This window comes from Sus scrofa, chromosome 10 (genome assembly GCF_000003025.6).
Source record: "Sus scrofa isolate TJ Tabasco breed Duroc chromosome 10, Sscrofa11.1, whole genome shotgun sequence".
Lineage (NCBI taxonomy): Eukaryota > Metazoa > Chordata > Mammalia > Artiodactyla > Suidae > Sus > Sus scrofa.
Genome location: NC_010452.4, coordinates 50,948,309 through 50,975,693, shown reverse-complemented (window position 1 = coordinate 50,975,693; position 27,385 = coordinate 50,948,309). Strand labels below are relative to the sequence as shown.

The following is a 27,385-nucleotide window of genomic DNA, read 5'->3' as shown; positions in this document are numbered from 1 at the left end:
CAACAACCTGTTATATTTGAAATTACTCTTTAAAATGAGGTGTAAAACTGCAGTACACTTCCTCCCTGTCAGTTAATTGACTTGCTACCCTCCTGCCAAGATGTGTCCATTTTAAAAATGATTGCTTTAAACATTCATCGAAAAGCATATAGCAAATTATACTCTGGCAGAGACACAAAGGCTAATATTTGGAGCTGAGTGCTCATTCACTCAGGGTTTATCACACTGAAGGCAGAACGAGTGCAGCTGGTTTTCTCTCAGAGAAATGTTTCCTTGGGCAAAGAGTTGTTGGTCTTAGTTCTGTGTGGTCCCCCACTATACACATTGTGGCAATATGCTCACATAAAGCAGTAGTCCTCATGGGGCACCCTCAGCAATATCAGCGTATCACATGATCCCCTCACCTGAAGACTGGGTTGGGTGAGGCCCCAGGCTATAGAAAATCCTAACTAAGTCTCAATTCTGCGGTTATAAGAGACCGCGAGGGGGTCCCTGGTCTCTTCCCAGCATGTCACCCTCTGCCGAAGGCTCACGCCTAAACAGCGCAAGTAGGAAACACTCTCTCCCCACCTGACCCCCCAACTGCAGGAGAGAGCCGTGGGTGATGACACCAAAACCCAGGTCAGGTTGCTGAGTTCCGGGGCCAGGTCATCCCAAATCACTGTTTCCCTAACTTTAGAAGGAGGGGGTTGGCCGTGGATGCATTCTTAATACATTCTTTGATTTCCAAAAGAGAACAACGAGTTTTCATCATCTCTCTTAGTGAGTCTTTCACATCTTGAAATGATGATGCTGGACCAGTACTCAAGATTGTTGTTGAGGAGTTCCCATTGTGGTGCAGTGGAAACAAATCCGACTAGGAACCATGAGGTTTCGGGTTCGATCCCTAGCCTCGCTCAGTGGGTTAAGGATCCGGCGTTGCCGGGAGCTGTGGTATAGGTCGCAGACGAGGCTCGGAGCTGGCATTGCTGTGGTTGTGGTGTAGGCTGATGGCTACAGCTCCAATTAGACCCCTAGCCTGGGAACCTCCACATACCTCGGGTGCAGCCCTAGAAAAGACAAAAAAAAAAAAAGATTGTTGCTGATGTGAAGAGTTAGTTTGACCACTGAGCAATGTCCCTTCCAGCTTTGTGACATTTGCATGAATTCTGTCCTAGACTCACGCCCACACCCTTAAGAGGCTCTGATGATGTTGTTTTTTTGTTACAGGTAAGATGTTAGATAAAATACTTACAAACCACCCCTCCGTCTTTATGAAGCAATTCATGTGCATATACACTGCTGAAATATAGCACACTGCATTCAATTACATCAAGTATGACATCTTTGTTTTTTTCATCTTTTTGCCAGTTAGCAAGCATTAACAATAAAGTCGATGAGTTCAGCTACTCCTTGGTGGTAGAGTGTAGCTTGGATTTCTTCTTCCCATTTTTTTTTTTTGTTTGTTTGTTTGCTTTTTTTTTTTTTTTTGGCTGCACTCATGGCATTTAGAAGTTTCAAGCCAGGGATCAAACCCATGTCACAGCAGGTACCTGAGTCACAGCAGTGACAACAGTGGATCCTTAATCCTCTGAGCCATCAGGGAACTCCTGAATTTCTTCTTTTTGATGATACTCAAGGGTAATCCTGGCATGCCCCCTCTCATTTCCATTGTAAAGGAATATTTCTTTGGACTACAAACCACAACATATAGTTCTCTTTATTCTGCTGAAGGGAAATGGGTGAGATTGCCAGAGTTCTATGGGAATTATAGGGTTTTCAAATCATTGTGGAGAAAATTACTGAGGTTCAGTGTCAATGGAAAAAGCATATTCTTAATTTGCCTGTCATTTTTCTTTTAATTGGTACTTTGGTTCTACTTTCAAAGCACGTTGGAAGCTTTCTTTTCCAATTTGGCGTCAACATTATTTTTTTTAAATGCCATTTCGTTTTAGGATTACTTTATATTTCGATTGACATAAAACATACCATTTTGAAGGGAAAAATATTAACACATTTTTAGGTAAGGAACTCAGTTAAATTGAGCTCTGTAATCACGTTCCTAGGAATGCAGTTTAGTGGTTATAGATATTGAGAAAACCTCACAGTATAACCAACAAGCTTATCTGAATCCTGGTTGAGATTCCAGATCGTAAGTGCTAATTTCAGTCCTAACAACCATTTCACTAGTGAACACTGACCTTTCACCAAAAGATTAAGGAAAAGGGATCATGCAGTTGTACACACATAGGCCCTTTTAACAAATTTTTCCTCTGTGCATAGCTCATTCTAACAATACGTATATTTCTTGACCTCCCTCCCTCAACCTCTTCATTTTAATCATTTCATTAAAAATATGAGCTGGGAGTTCCTGCTGTGGCGCAACAATGAGTTGTTGCTGCAGCTGGGGTGTAGGTTGCAGCTGCTGCTTGGATTTGACCCTGGGCCTGGGAACATGCCGTGGATGTGGTCGGAAAAAAAAAACATGGCCTGGCCACATACAGGATAAAATAGCACTCATTGTCAGGTTCATGTAGAACCCTTCTCCTTTGTAGGCTGGTCACAAGAAGCACAGGGAAATTAAAGCTTGTGGAGGTACTCAGAAGAGCAGGCAGGATGGTGGGAGAGGCTCTGGGCTGGGCAGGCATTTCTCCACTCTCACTCATATGTCAAGCAGCAATGACGTGAGAAGGTCCCTCAGGCCTCCTTCTCCCTTCTCTCTGCATGATCAGGGTCCCACTCCTGTAACAAATGGCAGTGTGTTGATGCAGTAAAATTAGATAAAAAGGACTCATCAGGAAAGTCACCACTCAAGGATGGCAGTGAGGCTCACTGCAGACACTGGCTAGTGACAGGAACCCCAACGGGGAAGCAAGAGGGCTGTGCTCTAGCCTTGTCCTTTTTATAACTCCATACATGACCTTGGTCGCTTAATTTCTTTGGCCTTGGTAAGTCTCATCTATTGGAAAAAAGTGTTCTAGCTGCACCGATGATGAAATGATGCCTGAAGTTTCTTTCAACTCTGAAAGTCCTTGAAGGAGGGACAATTGAGAAGCATTTAAATTCCTGAAGTCACATTCTTAGAAGCCCTACCTTCACCAAGCCACTCTGTCATTGTTGAGGATAAAATACAGAGGTTGCTTGTCAAATTCTAGTCAAATAGAATGTACATACACAAAATTTAGCCACCCTTAGTCAACTTAAGATAGCTGTTAAAATAGTAACAGATTTATTTAATAATTGTCTGAAAGGTTTTACTTAAATTTCTTTCAAGGTAACCATTAACAGCCATGATGGCATTTTGGCAGAGATCTGTTTCTACATACTCTTTAATAATCCCTGTGAAATAAATCATGTTGAAGAGATTTTTTTTTCTCCTGATGAGTTATTTGCTTGAAGGAAAAATTCTTAAATGCGTGCTAGAATAAAGTGTCTTTTGAAAAGTCTTAATGAAAAGAGCAAACATAAGGATAACTTCCACCCCAGTTCTTTTTCTGGGATCCAGGCTCTGAAAATGAGGTCTCTGACCGTGAGAAGAATGTCAGGGGACTCCTACTCCACACCCTTCTGCCCCTTAGACAGCTGGCCCCTTGACTATTCATGGAGAGTAGCCTTTGGGAAGGAAAAAAAACATTAAAAACTAGTTCATTTTCTACAAGTTATCGTAGCCACAATAAATACATGAGAGAGAAGATGGCCTTTTCCATGTGAAATACCTCTTCCCTTTGCCCAGTTCATAAGAGAGAGTAAGAACTATGTTTAGAGACTGATAGAGTTTCCCGTGGTTACTATCAAGAGATCAGACTCATATTAACGTTCGCTCAAAAGGGGAACAGGGAAGAACATTTGAAAAAGAAACATTAAATTAAATATTATTCTCTCATTCATTCCTCTTTCTGTAGAGATGTTCTTGGAGTGTCCATGTTCAGCCTTAACAGTCTTCATTGAAGCAAAAGATACCCTTGCTACTCTCATGTCACAGTTGTTTTTCATTTCCCCCTTTTGGAATACATGAGGCAAACGACGTGGCAGACTCTCTCACGTCCAGCTCACTGTCCCAGCACAGTGAGGATCCCTCAGAGAGGAGGTCTTTTGCTTCCTTTTATGTGCAACTGTCCCCCACCACATCCTTCATTAGAATCCTAGGTTATCCCATGGTCAATCCCCTTTTCCCATCTCAATTCGAGAAAATGGATAATACTGTCAAACATAAACATTGAAGGGCCGGAGCCCAACTAGACCAGACATTTAGTTCAGTGAAATTTTCCAGTACAATACCAAGCAAAAACATATACCTTAAACCAACAAAAAAACAACAGAAATCTCATAGATAATAAGGTAATGTTTTCTGTTCCACATCCTACCAGGTCATTCTAACAGCACACATTTATATGAACTTATTTTATCCTAATTACTGGAAACGTTGGAGTCAGGGGAAGACCTGAGGTGACTGATACTTATTTTCAGATTGGTCCAGTACTATTTGATACTTTGGGGGAATAATGGGTGTTTTCTAGGACCTAGTGATAAGGAAATTCAACTCTTGCTTACTTAAAGAACTTGGATATAGGAGTTCCTATTGTGGCTCAGTGGGTTAAGAATCTCATATAGTGTCCTTGAAGATGTGGGTTGGATCCCTGGCCTTGTTCAGTGGGTTAAGGATCTGGCGTTGCTGTGAGCTGTGGTGTAGGTGGCAGATGCTGCTCGGATCCTGTGTTACTGTGGCTGTGGCGTAGGCCGGCAACTGTAGCTCCCATTCGACTCCTAGCCCTGGAATCTCCATATGCCTCTGATGTGGCCCTGAAAAAGCAAAATAAAATAAACAATAAATTAAAAGTTGGATATAGATGTGACATAGCGGTACCCAAATCAGATGACAGTGGTTCCAACTGTGCTAAATTAGTCTGTATTAAGAGGATTTGTCTGTCTTCGTTCTAACAACCAAGTTATTGAAACTGAGCTTTCCATTAAAAGTAAGTCTTGAAGAGCAGGGGCAGTGTGGTGGCAGCTGCATAATCCCTCTGTTCCTGAGTGGAGGCAGTGGCCTAGCATTTCATATTGCTTGAGTTAAAGATCAGCTTTGCAAAGAGAGCACATATTAGTCTTAGTTCGCAGAATGGATAAGATTAGATTTGAGGTTTTGAAGTCTTCCCTCTCCAATGAGTACGAATAGATACTTGTGAAATTCTCATTTGGAGGAAGCCTGTTTTGCAGGCAGTTAAGATGTGTAACCTTTTTTTAAGGTGAAAATATACATTATGTTTAGCACTGTGCTTCATGCCTCAGGGAAGCTTTTCTAAGGCATATAGACATATTTGGTCCATAAAGCACATCACAGCCTTCTTGCACTAAGGAATACAAGACAGCACTTCAGCACACTTGGGGCCCATTCTAAATAGTGAACACACACACACAAACACAAAGAGCAAAAACTGTGGCACTATGTAGCCTGCAAAAAGGTCACTTTTTAAAAGTATGAGCTGAGGAGTTCCCGTTGTGGCGCAGTGGAAACAAATCTGACTAGGAACCAGCAGGTTGCGGGTTCAATCCCTGGCCCCAGTGGGTTAAAGATCCTGTGCTGCCGTGAGCTGTGATGTAGGTCTCAGACCCGTCTCAGATCTGACGTTGCTGTGGCTCTGGTGTAGGCCTGCAGCTGTAGCTCTGATTCGACCCCTAGCCTGGGAACCTCCATATGCCTCAGGTGCGGCCCAAAAGAGCAAAATAAATAAATAAATATCGTACAATTTTGTCAATTATACTTCAATGAAAAAAACTTTTTTTGACCAAGAGGAAAAAAATGCAAGTGAACTTGATGCTGCTGGCTTGGTTGACTCTAGCATCAGTGTACCTGGTTGCTAATAGAATTTTCCAAAGTAGAGTTTGGTCACTATTATGGCTACAGGAATCCCGGCCATCTCTTCTGCCTTCTTCGCGTCTTTGACAGATATTCTTTTCTAAACTGTCCTCCTAGATCCCACCCTCCAGTGAACTTGGCAGCGTTGTCCTGAACACAGGAGGTAAGGCAGGCCACTTCTCTTTCTGCCCAGGCCTGCTCAGAATATGAACGAGGAGGGGAATTTAATTTGTAAATTCAGCAACAGCTTGAGCACTGTTGATTTTGCTGCCTCTTTAGCAAAAGTGTCATTGAATTGGGCTGCAAGGTCATTGGAATCAATGCTCTTTCCCTTCAGATCATTTTATGTGTTATTATTCTAATAATAGTACAAATGGTGTTAGATGCCTTTTGCTGACCCTCCATCTTCCTGATGTCATTAAAGAGAATGCACAAACGCAAAAGGATTATGTGGCATTTCAGCTCTGATGTCCTCTGAAAAAGGAAGATCTTTCAGAAATGTACAAGCCAAAACAACTTATGATTTCATCTAGTCTTTTTTTTCAGGGCCGCATCTGTGGCATATGGAGGTTCCCAGGCTAGGGGTTGAATCAGAGCTGCAGCTGCTGGCCTACGCCACAGCCACAGCAATGCAGGATCCTTGCCCCACTGAGCGAGGCCCAGAATGGAACCCACGTCCTCGTGGCTGCTAGTTGGGTTCGCTTCTGCTGTGCCACAACAGGAGCTCCGATCCCATCTAGTTCTGCCTGGTTTGAGGGTGTCCTTTCCTATTCCTGAGGTTGCTGCTAAATCCTGTGTCTCTCTCTGGGTGTGAATTTTGCAAAAACTTTCAACTCAGTAGTCAAATGTTTTATCCACTTACAGTCCCACCCCTGGTTTTGAAGATGAGCGATTCTTGCTTTGCTCAAACCAGGTCTTAGCTCTGACATGACGAAGAGGTGGCAACTTTGCAAATCCAGGCTATGTCAGTTACTGAGCCTGGATTTGTTACTTCCAGAGAATGGCTTTTTCTGGATTGCTGAACTGGATTCCAATAATCTAGACGTTTCTGAGGGAAGCCCTGGAGTGGTTCCCACATGCAGTGGGAGGAGGGCTGTGGCAGGTTGTCCTTCTAGATCAAAGCCTCATATTCCAATTGGGAGAGATGCTGCCCTGGGTGGCTTCTGAATAGAAGGTCAGGAGCCTGCCTGCTGTCTGTGTTTCATCTCTGATGCCCCCTCACCTGAAGTGGACTAGAGCCAGCCAGCACCCAGGTCTTGAGCTCAGGGTGCCCCCGTGCCCCCGTAAAACAAGTGTGTGCTGGCTTTGCTTTGTGATGCCTGCAGATGGCAAAGCCATGATTTGTGCCTTTTGTCCTGTGGAGGCGTGGTCTTGGCAGCCCCAGGGAGGGGTCAGGATGCTTTAAAGCATGGTGACACCTTAGGCTGGGTGTGAAAACCCGAGGAGAAGCAGGCGCTGCTGAACCACTTTCAGAAGGGCCATCGACACTGTGGAAAAGCATATTCAAGGGATTTCCCCTAGTGGCTCAGTGGAAATGAATCTCACTATAACCACGAGGTTGCGGGTTCTATCCCTGGCCTCACCCAGTGGGTTAAGGATCCGCCATTGCCCTGAGCTGGGGTATAGGTTGCAGACGTGGCTCAGATCCTGTGTGGCTGTGGTGTAGGCTGGCAGCTGTAGCTCCAATTCGACCCCTAGCCTGGGAACTTCCACATGCATGCAGCCCTATAAAGTAAAAAGCAAAAAGCAAAAAAAAAAAAAAAAAGAAAGAAAGAAAAGCACTTTCAAGCCACAGTGGGAGTGCAAAGGGTCAACCCAAGCACTGGCTTCTGGCACGTCTTCATTTTTGAAGGACCATCGGGTGGAAGGTGGGTTAAGTTACTCTGTGAGGCCGACGCCTAGCCCTCTGACCATTGTGCGCCGGCTCCAGGGAGAGGCCGTGTTCGCAGGGAGATAAGCAGGACTTTTTGAAGCTATACAGACCGGGTTTTCAATGCACATTCGAGCTGTGTGACCTCGAGAACGCTGTTTAATTCCACCGACCTTCATCTGTAAAATGTCCAAAAATAATGTGGAGCTTGCAGAGTTGTGTGGACACGAGATAATCTAGCCGAAGCCTCTGGCGCGTTGCAGCCATGCAGTGGGCGCTGGGTGAGTGGTGGTCGCTTCTACTGAGTCTCATTCACTTGTTCTCTCAGTGTTTACGTGCTGACTTGGGTCTCTCTGTTCTGTGGGGCATTGGAGAGACAGAAGGCATAAGAATGGTAGGGTAATCTGGTGGGGACACCTAATAAACAGGTAGTTCAAATACACCATGACGTGTTCTGTGATAAAAGAAGAAACTGGTGGGAGTTCCTGTTGTACCTCGGTGGGTTGAGAACCCGACATATCATCCAACCAGAAAAGTTGCCTCCTCTCTTGGAGACGTTTTTGCATTTTACAGCTAGTGCTTGGTTCCAATAGTCATAAGTTTACCGTATGGGTAAACAGAAAGGTTAGGGAATTTTCTACATTTTTCCCCTTGGTTGGCTAATAATAGCAAAGACAAAACTATATTTTAATAAAGCACATTTGAACAAGTGTAGAAAAATGGTGAGGAGGACTTTCTAGAGCGTCTAGGAAAGTAAGACATTCCTGAGAGAAGTTATTTAACTAGATCAAGGCCCAGTGATGGCAAAACGGATGTCTAATTGCTGAAAGGCTTTGCAATTAAATGTTGTTCTTTAGGGGGCTATGAAATTTCTCTCTCAGGGCGTAGGATTTGAACCCTCCCAGCCGTGCCTCACTTGCCTCTCGTACTTTGCAAATAAAATAGAACGAAAAGTTCAATTCTGCAGGTAAATACACTCTTTTGTAATTGTGTAAGCGTTCCCTTCAGTAACACGGAGGATAGTTTAATTTAAATCCTGGAAGCTCTCCAGGTTTGCAGAAAAGGTGCAGAAATCGAAATTAACATTTGCGAGAGTTCCCTTGTGGCACAGCCAGTGAAGGAGCTGGCATTGTCACTGCAGCAGCTTAGGTTGTTGCATGGGCGTGGGTTTGATCCCTGGCCGGTGAAGGAGCTGGCATTGTCACTGCAGCAGCTTAGGTTGTTGCATGGGCATGGGTTTGATCCCTGGCCGGTTAAGGAGCTGGCATTGTCACTGCAGCAGCTTAGGTTGTTGCATGTGGCGTGGGTTTGATCCCTGGCCCAGGAATTTCCACATGCTGCATGTATGCAAAAAAAATAAATAAATAAGTAACGTTTGGGATGCTTGGCATTTGTATTCTACTATTAGTCTTGTAAAGATTTCTTATACGATTAGTAGTAAGGATAAGTGTTCCATGTGCATCTAAGACCTCTGAGCCTTCACTGGTGTCCAGCTTAGCACTTCAGAGTCCATGCTGTGGTCCAGGTCAGGAAAGGCTATATACCAAAACCATCCAAAAGGCACACTGGGAAAGCGATGTTCTGTCTTGGAAAAACTTAACTCTTATTATCTCCAAATCACATTTCTGTTTGAGGTACCTTCCTTTAAGTAGTTTCTGCAGAGAAAATTGGTACAAAGTTAATGACCTAGATCTTATGGAAAGCTACGAATATTAAACGAATAGGTGTCCAACACACACTTTAATTTCTCAGCAAGGTAACTTCTATAACACAAAGGGGCTTAACATCTGGCTAGTTTGCAGTCGGTGTGTTGGTTCTACAATCAGAGGTTAATAGGTTGGAGATGAGGGAGTCCTCATTGATGTGTGAGATTCGGGTGACTAAGAGGCCAGGCCAGGTCTTTCTTGAGCCTTAGGTAACTTTAGGCTCCCTCCCGTGGAATCTTAAGTTGTTTCAGGCACCTTCTTGGGCTTCTCTAAAGAAATTGCTGCCCATTCACTATATGTGATTCCCAAAGTATGTCTGTTTGGGCAAAATATTGAAATTGGGCAAAATATTGAAATACTGTGGACTTTTCTGAAGGCCTTTCCTTGCTGAGCACCTGCCTATCAGGTGGACTCAAGATTTGCATTTCAACCTTCCTCATGCTGTCATCAAGTGTACCTTCTCATGCAACATCCCTTCTCTCCCCATCCATCCAGCCCAACATAATATGCGTTTCAGAGGGAATGATTCCAAACCCAAGATTCAGGAGGTCCCGCCATGGTTGAGGGGAAACAAATCTGTCTAGCATCCATGGGGACATAGGTTCGATCCCTGACCTCACTCAGTGGGTTAAGGATCCAGCGTTGCCATGAGCTATGGGGTAGGTCGCAGACATGGCTCGGATCTGGTGTTGCTGTTGCTGTGGCTGTGGCGTAGGCCGACAGCTGTAGCTAGAGTTAGATTCCTAGCCTGGGAACCTCTGTATGCCGCAGATTCGGCCCTAAAAAGACAAGAACAAACAAACAAACCAAGCCCAAGATTCAGTTGTGTTAGGGAGGGCGTCACTGAGTCTTGTAGGACTGACATTGATGCTGATTAAAGATTTTTGTTTTTATTCTGGGTAAAAAAATCAGAAAAATATGAAAAAATATTCCATCATAAACCTACCTTCCAGAAGTAATCCCTGTTCACATTTTTGCTTATAATTTTCAGTGTTTTGTCTATGCATGAGTATTTTTAGATAAAATAGCATCTTTTGATGCACTAGAATCCTTTAAATTTGTTAAACACTTCATGAGCATATTCTCACGTCATCAAAATGAGGAATATAAATGAACTCACTTCCTCTTTTTTTTTTTTTTTTGTCTTTTGTCCTTTTAGGGCCGCACCCACAGCGTATGGAGGTTCCCACGCCAGGGATCTAATCGAAGCTACAGCTGCCAGCCTACGCCACAGCCACAGCAATGCCAGATCTGAGCTGTGTCTATGACCTACACCACAGCTCACAGCAACTCCGGATCCTTAACCCACTGAGAGAGGCCAGGGATCAAACCCGAAACGTCATGGTTCCTAGTCAGATTTGTTTCTGCTGCGCCAAGATGGGAACTCTTTAACTCACATCCTCTTAAAAATGAAAATTCATCTACTTCAGCTCTTCCATCTCCTTTTTCTGTTTGTTTTGTTTCGTTTACAGCCACACCCACAGCATATGGAAGTTCACAGGCTAGGAGGTGAATCAGAGTTGCAGCTGCCGGCCTACAGCCTACACCACAGCCACAATAATACCAACACTGGACTGAGCTGCATCTGTGACCTACGTCACAGCTTGTGGCAACGCCAGATCCTTAACCCACTGAGTGAGGCCAAGGATCGAACCTGCATCCTCAGAGAGACAACATCCAACATCGGGTCCTTAATCCACTGAGCTACAACAGGAGCTCCTCTGATCCCTTTGCTCTTGTTCAGCAAGTCCCATCTTTAGAGACTGTCTTTAAGCAGTAAATATAAAATTAGCTTTCATAACACCCTTAGAAATAATTATAATTCTTCTATTTTACTTATACCAAAGATGTCAGGTTAACTATGTGATGGGCAACTCGAGTCCATTATTTCTTTCATTCAGTTGGAGAAAATCCCAGCTGGATGTGTAGCATGTCCTAACTGTTTCTGTCTCCATCAGAAAGCATTAATGAATCACATAATTTACACAGTATCCCAGGATCAATAGGAAAACTATGCTGCATAACCGCTGCCTGCAAGGACTTACTATTGTAAGCAAATGAACTTCTGGTTTTATTTCTTCAAACCTAGCCTTGGCATAACTGGAGCTATTATATCCCCGGGCTCCATCACAGTAGGTGGCGGCTGGCTAATGTCAATCACCCTTGCCATGAGGCATGTTCCAGAACACCAGAATGGAACCAAAGCACATTGGTTTTTGAGTCCACTAATTACAACCGCCTGATATTCTTTGTGAAATGAATTGGGTGTTAATCACCACCATACTTTAGAACATCATGCTAGGGAGAAATGTGCCTCCATCAAGGGGCCACCCATCTCTTTGTTTTTGAATAAAAAAGAGATTGAAGATTGCTCACTGTGAAGGCAGCACTAATGAAGAGGTGAGACAGTTGAGTCCGCTGGGGCTGGACTGAAAACAAGGAGGATGATTTGGGATAGGAGAGTTGGGTTTAGGGAGCTATGCTTTCTTCTTCTGCTCCTTTATATCTGTGTTTTATAGATGTGTCCAAAAAAGAAAAAGATTTGCAGAATCCATCTTATACCCTAGTAGCATCCTTGACTTCAGTTTTCTAGCATTAATGGCAAAGTTTTCTAGCATTTATGTCGGACTCAGACATAACTGTCTTTAATACATCACAATAAACTCTCTATTACTCAAGCGGAGGTACTACCATTCAACTGGGAGACACTAGTGATTAATGAGTATGGGGAAAATTTATCTAGAAGATGAAGTCTTTGTGAAAAGGAATGAAGGATATTTGGAGAAGGATATTATAAATCAAAGTTGGGAGTTCCCGTTGTGGCGCAGGGGAAACGAATCTGACTAGGAACCATGAGGTTGCAGGTTCGATCCGTGGCCTCGCTCAGGGGGTTAAGGATCCATGTTGCCCTGAGCTGTGGTGTAGGTGGCATACAAGGCTCAGATCTGGCGTTGCTGTGGCTCTGGCTTAGGCTGGCGGCTGCAGCTCCAATTAGACTCCTAGCCTGGGAACCTCCATATGCCTCGGGAGTGGCCCTAGAAAAGACAAAAGACACACACACACACAAATCAAAGTTTATGAATTCTACATATTAAATATAAATAGCTCTTAAAATATTTACTGTATTATAATTTAAAAGACTAATTAGATTAGAGCCTGTCATGAAGAATCCAGAATTTATGTGAAAACTTATAAAACTAAAATGTAATAAACCCAAAACAGAAAAAAATTTTTTTTTCACCAACTCATTCCAGTTTAAAAAAAAAAAAAAAAAAAAACAGCCTTTCTGCTGCATCTTTTCTGTAGTGCCAGAGGGGAAAAAATTAGATGATAACCATGTTATTATGGGAAAACAGTAAAAATATTATTGTTAGCGGACAGGAAAAATTGAAAGGTAGTGAAAGGGCTCAGTGTCATCCCATGGTCGCAGCGCTCGTGTTCTAAGGAAGGTCTCGGTCATTTGATTCTCCAGGTTTAATGTTTGATTGTTTTGAAGACTTATTTGAAAATTCACAGTGTACAGGGCTCAGGGAACTCATCTTGCTGGAGAAATGGCTCACTAAAATAAATGCACGTATGGCCATTTTTAACGTGATAGAGGAACGGTTTAAAGAGGTACATGCTCTCCCTCTGTGCTCGGATTCTCAGTGATGCTGTTTGAGAAAAGGAAGGACGTCCCCATGGAACTACATGAAATGGACGTGTTAATATGTCAAAAACAGGTGAATATCTACAGTTTCATCTAGTTCATGCTAATGTTTTCTAAATGGGACCAAGACCATAATGGTTTGACGGAGCTGAAAAGGAAGGCGGTCCATGTTTTAAGGATCAAACAGCATTTGCAAAAATGTAATAGAAAATTGAAAGAAGAGAAACAGTTTTGCTTTGCTGGCATTTCTGGAATAATCTGGGATACAAAGGTGGACTTTGGGTGATTACCATCTGCTAGTGTAGGTTCATCATTTGTCACAAATGTACCACCTCTGGTGGGGCATCATAACATGATAACGTGCTGTAAAGTCAAGTGCGATGGTGCTGACCTTTGCCATGTATTTGAAATAAATAAATACACAAATAAATAAATTCTAGGTTGAAAATGACCTTTTCCCCATATGTAAACAAATTATCTCAAAAACCTAAAAAAAAACCCTAATTTAATCATTCTTCAATTTAGGAGATTTTTCTATTTAAGAAAACAGAAAAATTATCAAATGTGTGAGAAAATGTGTTTATATTTAAATAGTGTAATTTCAACACATGCAAAAGCCAGTATTTCTTAGATCGGTGTGCTGCTAGCTTATTTCAAATCAGTATTTTTTTATTTGTTAAAACTGGACTGCCAAGGCGATATTTGGTGAGAAATAATGTTACTTTCAAAACTTCACTTACATATTTAAAATAACCTTGCAACACAGCAGGTTAAGGACCTAGCATTGTCACTGCAGCAGCTTGGACCACTGCTGTGGTGTGGGTTCGATCCCTGGCCCAGGAACTTCCACATGCCATGAGCATGGCCAAATAAAAAACAAAACAAAACCGAAAAACAAAAACCTAAAATAAGCTTTTAATTTTAGAACAATCCTAAATTTACAGAAAAATTACAAAGATAGTACAGTTCCCATCTACACCCCCTACCCACTGTTCCCCCAGTTATTAACATCTTACATCGGACAGTACTCATAAGTAATTCATGGACCAGTATTGATAATTATTATTATCTGCAGCCCATAGTTTATTCAGCTTTGCCTAGTTTTTAGTGAATGTCCTGTTTCTGTTCCAGAACCCACAGTACGTTTAGTTGACATGTCCTCTTTGGATTCTCTTAGCTGTAACAGTTCTGCAGACTTTCTTTGTTTTAACGACCTTGACAATGAGGAGTACTGGTCAGGTATTTTACAGACTCCCCCTCAGATGAGACCTGGTTCATCTGTTTTTAAAATTTGTTGTTTTTTGGTTTGTTTGTTTGGCCTCCCTCGTGGCATGTGGAAGTTCGACCAGGGATGGAACCCATGCCATAGCCGCGACTCACAACACAGCAGTGACAACGTTGGATCCTTAAGCCACTGAGTCACCAGGGGACTCCTAAATTTGTGTGTGTTTATTTTTTTTAAGGCAATATTTTTAGAACAGTTTTAGACTCATAACAAAATCAGGGGAAGGTTTCCCATACACCTCCTGTCCCAAAACATGCAGTCTCCCCCTCAACAGAGTAAGAACCTATGCTGCAACTGACGAACCCACACCACCACAGCAAAATCACCTAAAGTCCTTAGTTTCCGTTATGGTTTAGTCTTTTTTTTTTCTTTTTAGGGTTCACTCGTGGCATGTGAAGGTTCCCAGGCTAGGGGTCAAATTGGAGCTGCAGCTGCTGGCCTACACCACAGCCACAGCAACGCAGGATCTGAGCTTCATCCGCCACCTACACCACAGCTCATGGCAATGCCAGATCCTTAACCCACTGAGCAAGGCCAGGGACCGAACCTTTGTCCTCGTGGATGCCGGACAGATTCCTTCACCTCTGAGCCACGAGGAGAACCCCATGGTTTAGTCTTGATGACGTACATTCTCTTGGTGTGGACAAGAGTATAATGACATGTATCTACCGTTAGAGTATCCTATAGAATATTTTCACTGTGTTAAAAATCCTCTGTGCTCTGGCTAGTCTCTGATTCCCCAACCCCCAACCCCTGGCATCCACTGATTTTTTATTTTTTCCTACTGTCTCCACAGTTTTGCTTTTTTGTAAAATATCACATAGCTGTAATTATGCAGTACATAGCCTTTTCAGATTGGCTTCTTTTACTTAGTAATATGCATTTAAGTTTTCTCTGTGTCTTTTCCTGGCTTGGTAGCTCCTTTCCCGCTAGCAATGAATACTGTCTATCCACGGTCTGGGTGTTTCCCAGTTTATTTGTCCATTCACTTACTGAAGGACATCTTAGTTGCTTCATAGTTTTGTCAGTTGGGAAGAAAGCTGCCATAAACATACACGTGCACGTGTTTGTGTGGACATCAGCTTTCAGATCTTTCGGGTAAATACCAACGGGCGCAACTGCTCTATCGTTTTGTGAGAGTAGGTTTGGTTTTGTTAGAAACCACCAAACTGTCTTACGCAATGGCTGTACCATTTTGCATTTCCACGAGCAATGAATGAGAGTCTCTTTTGTTCCACATCCTCACCCACATAGGTGTATAATAGTGTCTAATTATTGTTTTAATTTGCATTTCCTCAATGAGATGTGAGACGTGGAACATCTTTTCTTAGACCTGTTTGCCCTCTTTATATCTTCTCTGGGGAGGTATCTGTTCAGATCTTTCGGCCTTTTTTTTTTTCATTGAGTTGTTTGTTTTCTTATGGTTGCTTTTTAAGAGCTCTCTATTTAATTTCACTTGTTTTTTCACAACCAAAGTATTCTCCTTCTTTTAAGAGACCTTAATGGCTATTATCAGCTTTTAATTTTACAGACTTGCTTATCACTTTTACGTCAGGTCACCCTTCCTCTGTTAATACAGCATAGAAGGTTTATCTATATTTATTCATTTCGTTTCAGCAAATATATATAAATGTATTTGTATACATCAAATGAGCCAGACAAAGACCCTACTTTTAGAAGTTCACGGTTCAGGAAGGAAGAATCAATGCGAGGCATTGTTGTAGATTTAATTTGATGGGAAACTAGGCAGAAAGTTTCAAGGACAATTAGCCCCTTAAATCTTCTTTATCCTTGGCTGATTCTCGCTTTAGAGACTTCAGAAGTCTCCCCAGACATTTTTGCGTCCTCTGAAGGAATGTTAAAAATCCTAATTCTGGGTAATTGTGTTTTACTCCAGACTCTGAGTGCGAAGGTTTTGTTCTGTAGTTTCTCAACAAAGCATTCTGACCCCTCCAGGAAGGGAAGCATTGATGAACAGAAAATATCCACTTAGGGGGACAGAGGTTTTTGAGGGCATCGGCCTGCTGTGTCCCCCATCTGCCTGGCAAAGCAATAAAGCTATTCTTTTCTCCAAAAAAAATATAAATAAATAAAAAAGGAGAAGAAGAAGGAAAAGATCTACATGCTCTTGATTTTTCTACTTAGAAGTAATTGGAATAACTACCTGGTCAGCTTTAAAGCATAATGGGGGGAGGGGGTTGTATTTATATTTGATTCAATAATCAACTAGTGCAAAATTCCCTGGTCAATGCCTATGGATTTGGACCTGATAGCATCCTGTCCCTTTCCTCTCAGAAGCTTTTCTGACTTGTCTTCAGTTAGGATGTTTAGGTCCCTGAGAATGTCTCTGCGTCAAAAAAGGCCACATTCCTACCTCAGAAGACTTAGGCTGACAAATCAAGTTTTTAATTACAGGAAATAATCACAAACTACTGTGGATGCAGTTAAAGGCCTTTTTCTGTGGGGGAAGCTTATTTGTCTTTTATATTTTTTCTCCTAAGCTTATTATACCAAATACTATACTCTTTCATGCTTATAGCCTGAACTCTCTAACTTCCTGCTGTGAATATGGAAATGGATTTTTGTCGAAATCAAAGAAATTAGTTAATAGGATTTTTTTTAAGCCTGTTAGTAGAAGTGGTTGAACATTTTTAAAGAAAATGTTTGCTTTGTTCATGATTAAACTGAACTAGACATCTGACCTCCAGTATGTATCAAATCCCACACCTCTCTTTCTGTGACCAATGAATTGCTTTAAATTTTAACGAGTTGAGAATTGATTAAATAAAACCATAATTTGATTCTCCAAACTGGTTAGGATTCAAATGTATAAAGTATGTCTCAATAACATGAGAAATTTTTTTTTTGGCTTTTCTTTTCCTTTTTTTTTTTTTTTTTTTTTTTTTTTTGCTTTTCAGGGCCTTACCCGAGGCATATGGAAGATGGAAGGTCCCAGGTTCTAGGGGTCGAATCCGAGCTACAGCTGCCAGCCTCCATACACCACAGCCATAGCAACCCAGGATCCGAGCCGCATCTGCGACCTACACCACAGCTCACAGCAACACCGGCTCCTTAACCCACTGAGCAAGGCCAAGGATCAAACCCGCATCCTCATGGATCCTAGTCGGGTTCATTAACTGCTGGGCCACGAAGGGAACTCCTGTTTTTCTTTTTAAATAGTCGCTTTGACATTTGGTAGCTACCAGAGAAACACAGGGGTTTCGAAGGGCATCTCAGGTCAATTCAAAAGCCTGGAGAAGAACTGAGTTGGCAGAATATAATCCTGCCAGTTGAAATTCAGCCAGCCTTCGCAATTTATTCACATCTGAAAAGTACTACAGGTGTTTCAAATAATGTAGTAGACACGCTCCTTCAGTGCCCATTTCCTAATTTTCCTCTAATCACTTGGTTGCAGACAGGACTTGTTTATTTGAAAGATAATTGGGATGGAGGTTGGACTCCATATATTATGATTGCTTTTCTTCCTATATATTATTTTAATTTGAAAATGTCAAAGCATCCAACTGAATAGTTTCCTATTTCACAGATGTGTAAATGGGGGGACATGATTTGGATGGGCTTATGTTCCTGGGCTGGATCTTCCTTTAGTTTTTACTTCTCTATTCTTTACTTCTCTTTACTTCTCTATTCACTGCAATCCACACAAGGCAGCTGCACTCTAGCCCATTTTCTCTGAGTCCTTATTCCTACCATAATTACAGGCAGGCATACCGCGGAGATATTGTTGTCTTGGTTCTGGGCCACTGCAGTAGAGCAAATATGGCAATAAAGCAAGTCACATGAATGTTTTGGCTTCCCATTGCATATAAAAGTTATATTCACACTATACTACAGTCTATTAAGTATGCAATGGCATTCTGTCTGAAAAAACAAAACCCCCAAAAACCAATGCGCAGACCTTGATTAAAAAATCCACTTTATTGTGGAGTTCTTGTTGTGACACAGCAGGTTAAGAGTCTGACTAGTATCCATGAGGTTGCAGGTTCAATCCCAGGCCTCGCACAGTTGGGCGAGGATCTCCCATTGCCGCAAGTGGCTCAGATCCCGCATTGCCACAGCTGAGGCGTAGGCCGGCAGCTGCAGCTCCCATCCAACCTTCCCTAACCTGGGAACTCACCTATGCTGCAGGTTCAGCTGGAAAAAGAAAAAAAAAATACGTTATTGCTAAAAATGCTAACCATCATCCAAGCCCTGGGCAAGTTGTCATCTTTTTGCAACAGTAACGGCAAAAATCACTGATTGCAGAACACTGTAACAAATATCATTCATGGTGAAAAAGTTGGAAATACCACGAGAATTACCAGGGAACATCTAACCCTGGAGGGAGCAAGGCGATAGGTGATTTGGATCAGGGAAGTCTGACCAGAAATGCTGACCCTGAAGCTGATTCTTAAAGAATGAGTCAGCGTTTGCCAGACACAAAAGAGTCCAGTGGAAACAAAGAGATCGTGGTGTATCCAGGAAGTGGCCTGTAAGTCGCTTAATGAGCCTGCAATACAGCACCTACGTGGGGGCATCTGGCAAGTGAGGGAGCTGGGGCCAGATCTATGAAGTGCTTGGCGTCAGGTCAAGACGTCTGGATTTCAGACTGCGGACAAAGGGAAGCCACTGAAAGATCATCATTAGGGAGGTGACGTGATCAAAAGTGTGGTTTGGGCAAGTCCAGTGAGAAAGTTTGAGTTTCGTCTTATAAAATGCTGCTTCTCGGAGTTCCCCTTGTGGGGCAGCGGAAACCAATCCGACTCAGAACCATGAGGATGCAGGTTCAATCCCTGACCCCACTCAGTGGGGCGTTGCCCTGAGCTGTGGTGTAGGTCGCAGACGTGGCTCAAACCCCACGTGGCTGTGGCCAGGAGCTGCAGCTCCTATTCGACCCCTAGCCTGGGAACCATGTGCTGCAGTTGCAGCCCTAAAAAGCAAAAACAAACAAACAAACAAAAACGCCTCTAGGAGTTCTCTTATGGTGCAGCAGGTTAAGGATCCAGGCTTCCCACTGCTGTGGCTCAGGTTGCTGCTGCAGTGCAGGTTCAATCCCTGGCCCCAGAAATTTCTGCATGCTGTGGGTGTAGCCAGAAATAAATATAAAAATAGGAAGCTGCTCCTAAATGCCTTTCACATTTGTGTCGCCACCATGTACTAGTCCTCTGCTTTGTGCCTAGGCTCCGCCAAATGCTTTTTCCAATACTCTTTAACCCCGTCTCTCCACTGGCTCTTCTTATCTCCCTCCTCGCATGTCAAGTTTATAAACATGATCACATCCAATGTTGTAAATAAAATAATAACACTAAGGCATTAGGCGAGGATATGGCCATCACCACTGGAAGAGCGTTTCAGGGGAGGGAGCAGTGGGTCGGGAATTGATTGGCAGGTCAGGACGGTGAGGTGAAGAGCGTGGGTGCTGGATCTGGAACCTTACTGGGAAAGTGCTGCAGGAAAATGGGACGCGGAGGATGGTCGTGTTCCAGGTCTCAGGCAAGTTCCTGGGACAGGCTGCCAAGGAGGGTCCTCGGGCTCACGCAGGAAGGAAAGCAGGAGTGAGCCTTAGCACCGTGACAGCAGGTTAGCGGGGAGCAGTGCGCCTTCCTAGAGAGAGTGGGGGCTGTGTCAGAAGGTGAGTTTTTCTGGGCTGGGTCATTTCACAGGCTGACGAGTGGGGGGATTATTCTGACTATGCGGAGGGAGGGGTGGGAATTTCTGGGACCCGAGCCACCACCCACTTTCTTGGTCTGGCACCTGCGGGCGTGTCACTTAGCTGCTAAGGTCTTTCAGTGAGTATACGAGGAGGCTCAAGGTCGCCTGGGAGTCTCTCCTGCCATTCCGGCCTTAATAGGTTCTAAGCCGTTTTTGTGGGGTTTTTTGTTTTTGTTTTTGTCTTTTTAAGGCCACACCCATGGCCTGTGGAGGTTCCCAGGCTAGGGGTCGAATCGGAGCTACGGCTGCCGGCCTACACCACAGCCACAGCCATACAGGATCCAAACTGTGACACCACAGCGCATGGCAACGCTGGATCCTTAACCCACTGAGCCAGGCCAGGGATTGACCAGAGTCCTCATGGATGCTAGTCAGGTTTGCTACCGCTGAGCCACAACGGGAACTCTCTAACCAGTTTTTGTAGTGTCCTCCCAGGCTGTGTTCTTCCTTTAAGGCTTGGGCCCTGCCCCTTTCCCTTCCATTTCTAGAGGAAGGAGTTAACCCGAGAAGATTGATTGTAAGAAGCCGGTGGTCCCTAAGGAAGCCTGGGAGGAGAGAGCCTGAGGGCAAAGTGGAAATGGGTGGGGGCGGGGTTGCTCTCCAGTGAGAAGAGAGGAGGTGGACAAGGATGGATGGGTCTTTTCCACTGTCGGTGGAGGAAGACCGGGCGTTGGATGTGGGTGAGAAGGTGTGGGAAGTTACTGCCCGCCTTCCACCGTTTTGGTGATGACCTCCTGGGCAGGGAGAAGAGGCTGGTGAGGAAGGAATCTGAAGAGGTTTGAGGGGGTGTTTGTGTGGGAGGGGGAGGGAACGTGGAGAAGGATTAGCCCCAAGGCCCCGTGAGAGCCCAGCCAAGCTGGGGCCACGGGTAGGATGGGGCGCCCCGCAGCAAGGCTGGGAGGTTTTCTTCTGCAAGTGATCAGCACTCAGGGTGGGAGAACCAAGAAGGTCCATCCGGGGACTGATGGGGGGAGGGTTGAGGTTTGGTCGTGGGCATGTCGTGGACATGTGCTCAGAGGAGATGGAGGGTTTGAGGAAAGTGTGGGGAAGTGACCAATATTGGTATCCAGGCTGCTTAGAAATAGATATATAACAGGGTGGGGACCGGAAGAGGAGGAGATGGGATGGCGGGGCGGTGGGGGGGGGGACGACTGAAAAGCTGTGATCAGGGGTGAGGATTAAAGAAAGTGGAACCTCTGAGACCCTCAGCCACAGTTGTGCCCTGTACTCAGCTCCAAGGGGCAGCTGTCAGCGTGTCAGTGTGAGCGAAGACCTGGCCAGGCTCCTCTAAGGTAAGGAGACCAGAGATCCTGGAGGCAAAGGTGTGAAAGGCTTGTCCTCAGGGCATGGGAACCACCCAGGGTGGTGGCAGAAATTAGAGTGAAGGAGGAGAGCTCCAAGCTTGAGTAAGAGCCTTCGTTATCTGAGGAGTAAAGATTAAGGTGACAAGGTGGGCGTTCCTCTGTTGAAGCCAGCGTCTTCCCAGAGTTAAAAAAAATTCAACAGGGAGTTCCCGTTGCGGCTCAGCGGTAATGAGCCCTACTAGCATCCGTGAGGGTGTGGGATGGATCCCTGGCCATTGCCATGAGCTGTGGTGTAGGTTGCAGATGCAGCTTGGGTCTGGTGTTGCTATGGCCGCAGTATCTCCGATTCAATCCCTAGCCCGAGAACTTCCATATACCTTGGTGCCGCCCTAAAAAGACAAAAAATAAACAGGAGTTCCCTTGTGGTGCAGTGGGTTAAGCATGTGGTGTTATCACTGCAGATGTCGCTGCTACAGCACAGGTTCAATCCCTGGCCCCAGGAAACTTCCACGTGCCACCAGCATGGCAAAAGAAAAAAAAAATCTGATCTTCATCACAGTTTCTCACGATAGAAGAGGGTAAAATGACGCCGGCATCTACTGGAATTCTGAAAAGATCCTGAAAACCATGCCTGGAAACATGCCCTGTCATTTGTCTCTCAGGGGAGGTTTTCTAGGCTCCAAAAAAAGGCAGGGAGGTAGTGCTTTCTCCTTTGCTGGGTGTCATCTTGGCACAGTTAATACAACAGGAAGAAGGTCTTCACAAGGCCTAACAGGCACAGACATCTCTCTTAAGACCTTCGATTTGGGGAGGATTAAAATCTATCTCGTAGGGATAACCACCTGTCCTCTCTTTTCAAAGCTTGGTTTCTATACATCACCTCTATGGATGGTTCTGTTCCCTACTATACTGTATAAGGCCACCACCCCCACCTGACTGCAGCGGGTGTCGGGCTAGGAATCGAAGCTCCCTGAGATGGGCTTGTGAACAAGGGCACCCAAGCTACTTTTTCTAGCCATATACCCCTGGGCAGCCTCAAAGCCCCAACCCCAATGGGAAAGTCCCGCCAGTGTTTAATTCCCACCTACACCACAGCTCACAACAACACTGGATCCTTAACCCACGGAGCGAAGCCAGGGATCGAACCTGCGTCTTCACGGATACTAGTGAGGTCCATTACCGCTGAGCCACAATGGGACCTCCTCAGAAAGCCTTCTTTAATGGCAGTAACTAAAGGTACTGTGTCTCGCCTTTGCTGCCCCTGAACTCACTGCCCTCCTGCCCCTCCTCCCTTCCCTCTCACTCATCAGAGGAAAGCACCTGGCATTTTGCATCTTTCATTGTACGCCCAGGAAACGATGCAAATGCTCAGGGACTTTTCTTCTAATCTGTAACCAGGCATGTGTGTTGGGTTTGGCAGCTGTCAGGATTAGAGGAGCTCAAGTTAAAAACTTCCATCGTGGACCTCAACAACTCTATCCCGAGCGTGCGCCCTGGGGCTCAGGGGAAGGGGACTACAGCAAGGCCAGCTGTAGGCTCGCTCATGCCAGGTGCTAGCAGTGCTAGTGAAACAGACCCTGTGTGGTTTTCTGTGTCGCGGGTGCTAGTGGCATTCACGGGCACTATGCTGACTCTGGCAGGTAAACTGCTGGAGGAAGAACCTATTAATTGAACACACTGTTGAGGTAGTGGATGAAAAGCAGACAACGGGGGGCTTCAGAAGTTCAAGCACACACACAAGACCACCTGGATATGGAGGTTCCCCGGCCAGGGGTCGAACTGGAGCTGTAGCTGCTGGTCTACACCACAGCCACAGCAATGCTGGATTCTTAACCCACCGAGCGAGGCCGGGGATCGAACCCCCATCCTCATGGATTGTTAACTGCGGAGCCATGAAGGGAACTCCCTTCATTCTGGTTCTTAATGCGATCGCCTTCTCAGATAAATATTTCTTTTAATAGTCAGTCAGTTAAAGACTCCAGTTGTTTGTTTTTGTTTTTTTCTTATGTCAATGAAATGGAGACTGAAGACTGACATGGCAGATTTTCCCTCCATCAGGGGGGAGCCTTTGCTGCTTCCATTAGGCAAATTAATGGTGGTTACATACTCTCACGGTGAGGAGAAAATAAACTACTGAATATGCATTTTGTCGACAGAAATGCAGTCGGTGCATCTGTTTCCCTAACAGAGCATGGTTCTGCTGCTCTGTACAGTTCAACAAACTGCTTCAGAGCAAAACTATTCCTTAGAAGAATTTTCACTTAATCACGATCCACAAAGGACTGTGGAAACTCTAGGGGCTCTACTGGGGGGAGTTCCGGTTGTGGCTTAGCAGTTAATGAACCCGACTAGTATCCATGAGGACACAGGTTCGATCCCTGGCCCCTGCTCAGTGGGTTAAGGATCCGGCGTTGCCATGAGCTGTGGTGTAGGTCAAAGATGAGGCTCGGATCCTGCGTTGCTATGGCTGTGGCGTAGGCTGGCAGCTGTAGCTCTGATTCGACCCCTAGCCTGGGAACCTCCATATGCCGTGGGTGCAGCCCTAAAAAGCCAAAAAAAAAAGCCAAAAAAAAAAAAAAAATAGAGCGAGATCTTCGTTGGATCTGTTGCACACTTCTGCTGTCTCCTGCTGAGAGGGGAAGAGAGCCGGTGGTCCGAAACCTTAAGATCCAAAGGTGGGCACAATTTGGACATTGTCCACATTACCAGGATGTCACAAGATAAGGTGGGGAATTCGTAGATTTCAAGTTTATATTCCACCTTGGAACACCTTGCATCCTCCCACTCTGTAAAGTAATGTTTTGGAGGCAGCCTCCTCCTCTTTCTCAAAGCCAGACCCTTTTCTCTGGAAATAGAGCTCTTTCTAATTTGACCTGACACTGACACGGGGCCAGCCTCGGAGTCAGGGAAAATGTGGTTAATGCCAATAAGACCACCTCTTCTGAGAATGAAAAATGACCGAGTATTTTGCATTAGGAGGGATGTTATTCTCTAATAGCCAACACAAATCTGAAGTCTCGGGGAAAAAATGACAGCATTTCCTGGTTATTGCTAATAAAACTCAGGAATGAGTGTTCCGAGGGCATCATCTTAGAGCTTTTTAATTCATGGCTCTGTTTTTCCTGAGCCTTTTAAGATATGCTTGTAACTTTGCTTGTCAAATCAAGAGAAGGTAGATCATTATTCAAGGCGAAGTTCAGTGTAGGAAACTCAGATATAAATGGCTCAGCATTATTTTTTTCATGTCAAAGATTTATGACTGTCTCTATTTCAGGCCTTCCTTTATGCTCTCTGGACTATTTCAGTAGCCTCCTCATTGGTCTGGAGCCGCTGTTTCTCTTGCGTCCCCTCTGTCTGTCCCCTCCCGCTGCTCTGTGAATAGTTGTCATATAAGCTCACTTCTAGATTTCCTGACGGTGGGTCCTCGGTGTGTCCCACCAGCCTGGCTTCCCAGTCTTGCCACTGTTTTCTTCACACCTCCTGCAGCCATTCTCTCCAACGCGGCTTCTCCTCCCTTACTTGACTAAGTCATCCTTTTTAATTCTGTCCCCTTTGTTGGCCTTGGTCCCTCGGCCAGGCATGTCCTCCCTGTGCCTCCAAGCCCAATCCCACATCCACCAAGGGACCAGCCTAGACACTACTGTCCTCACCAGCTGTTCCCAGGCACCCAACCACACCCAAGTCAAGAGTCATTCTTTGACCTCGAATAGCGCCTTGAATAGCATCTGTTGGGTCCCATGCATTACATTCCATGTTTAACTTATTATTTGCTTCCTTAAAACTTGGTACGCAGAACGTTGCCTGCTGATCAGCAGCGTCACCATCACTTGGAAGCTCGTTAGAAATCCAGAATCTCGGCATTCCCATTGTGTTAAGAACCCGACGCAGGGTCCATGAGGATGCAGGTCAATCCCTGGCCTCCCTCGGTGGGTTAAGGGTCTGGCATGGCCCGCAGGCTGTGGTGTAAGTCGCAGATGTGGCTGGGATCCGGTGCTGCCGTGGCTGTGGTGTAGACCGCAGCCGCAGCTCCTATTCGACCCCTAGTCTGGGAACGTCCATGGGCCACAGGTGTGGCTGTAAAAAGACAGAAGTAAAGAAATCCAGAATCTCATTCCTCATCCCAAATCTGATGACTCAGAACCCACATTTTAACAGGCCCTCGGGTGATTACAGTGCACGTGAAGTTTCAGGCTCTGCTGTGTTGCATCACGTCGACCCTGATGTGAAGCAGGACCCCTGTTAATGAAGGAAGGGCAGTAAAAGCTGAGGTTGTGCTCATTAACTCATGGGAAGGTTATCTCCTAATCCAGCATCAGAAACGTGCCCCAGCATATATCATTTTTCTGTGACTATTTTTAGTCTTCAATCATGGAGACCCTTTTCGCCTTTTAAAATCTTTGATTTGTTACGTTCAGGTCACCTTCGGGGTTGTTTGGGTTATTTCTTTGGGGGGTTTTGTGAGGTTCTTTGCATTTTTTAAAAATCCTCTCACAGGGCAGTATTGGCCTTTGGTGAATAAGTAGAGAGAACAACTTGCTAATTGGGTCTAATTATAGCGTCTGTGCAGAAAATAATGACGAACGTCTGAAAATAAGCACTCCTATGGCGTGTCTCATGTTGTCATCCTGGCAGCTCTTTCTTCAGGTCCCAGTAAATGACAACTAAAGGCTGGCTGTTCTCTGTCACTGTGTCCAAAAGCTGAGTGATCCAGTTCACACCTATTTGCTAATAACCATGGAAGGAGATAGATGATGATATGATACGCTGGGATTTTTAAAGCACGACGGAATTTGATATTAAAGGATCCTTAGCTGCCTGAGAATAAAAGGAGAGCTGGGAGAAGCTTGTTACAGTAGAAGTACTGTCTACACTTAGAGTTGACAGTACCACCCACTGTGGCATAGTGTAGAAACTCATGGGGCCGCCGCTGCCTGTCACAACTAGGGGTGGCATTTGCATGGGTGCAAGCCAGGGATGCTGGATGCCCTGCAATGCACTTTAAAGAATTGTCCCCTATGAAGCTACTTCGGAGCAGATGGGCCAGACATGTTTAGGGAGAGGGGAAAGTGTTCCTATCACTAAAATATAAACTTATTATATATATATATTTGTATTTTTATATTTTTATTCATCTTATAAATATTTTGTTACATTTTACATTTTATAAAAAATGTTTATATCTCTATATAATATAGATCTCTCTCTATATATGTGTATAATATAGAGAGATATAAACAAAAAACATTTTAAATACATGCTGAATTTCCCAGGAACGCAACCACCGTATTAATTGAGGTGATATTATTCTTTGTCTTGTTTAGAACTTTACTATATATTTTGCATAGTTTTTAATTAAAGTGTAGTTGATTCACAATGCTGTGCCAATTTCTGTGGTACAGCAAAGGGACCCAGTCTCACATACACACACACACACACACACATTCTTTTTCTCATATTATCTTCCATCATGGTCTATCCCAGGAGATTGGATATAGTTCCCTGTGCTATACAGCAGGATCTCGTTGCTTATCCATTCTAAATATAACAGTTTGCATCTACTAACCACAAACTCCCTGTCCATCCCACTCCCTTCCCCCTCCCCCTTGGCAACCACAAGTCTGTTCTTTTATGTCTGTTGGTCTGTTTCTGTTTTGTAGATTGGTTCATCTGTGCCATATTTTAGATTCCACATATAAGTGATATCATATGGTATTTGTCCTCTTTCTGACTTACTTCACTTAGTATGAGAATCTCTAGTTCCAGCCATATTGCTGCAAATGGCATGATCTTATTCTTTTTTAGGGCTGAGTAGTATTCCATTGTGTATATGTACCCCATCTTCTGAATCCATTCATCTGTCGATAGACATTTAGGTTGTTTCCATGTCTTGGCTATTGTGAATAGTACTGCAATGAACATACCGGTGCATGTATCTTTTTGAATTATAGTTCTGTCCAGATGTATGCCCAGGAGTGGGATTGCTGGATCATATGGTAATAGAACTTTATGTTTATTTCAGAAAAAAT

The 27,385-nt window shown here is 44.3% G+C and overlaps 1 protein-coding gene across 1 annotated transcript in view; it reads left to right on the top strand.

The window, feature by feature from the left end:
* The window catches only part of KIAA1217 (KIAA1217 ortholog), a 325,298-nt gene that overhangs the window by 56,317 nt on the left and 241,596 nt on the right, over positions 1–27,385 (top strand).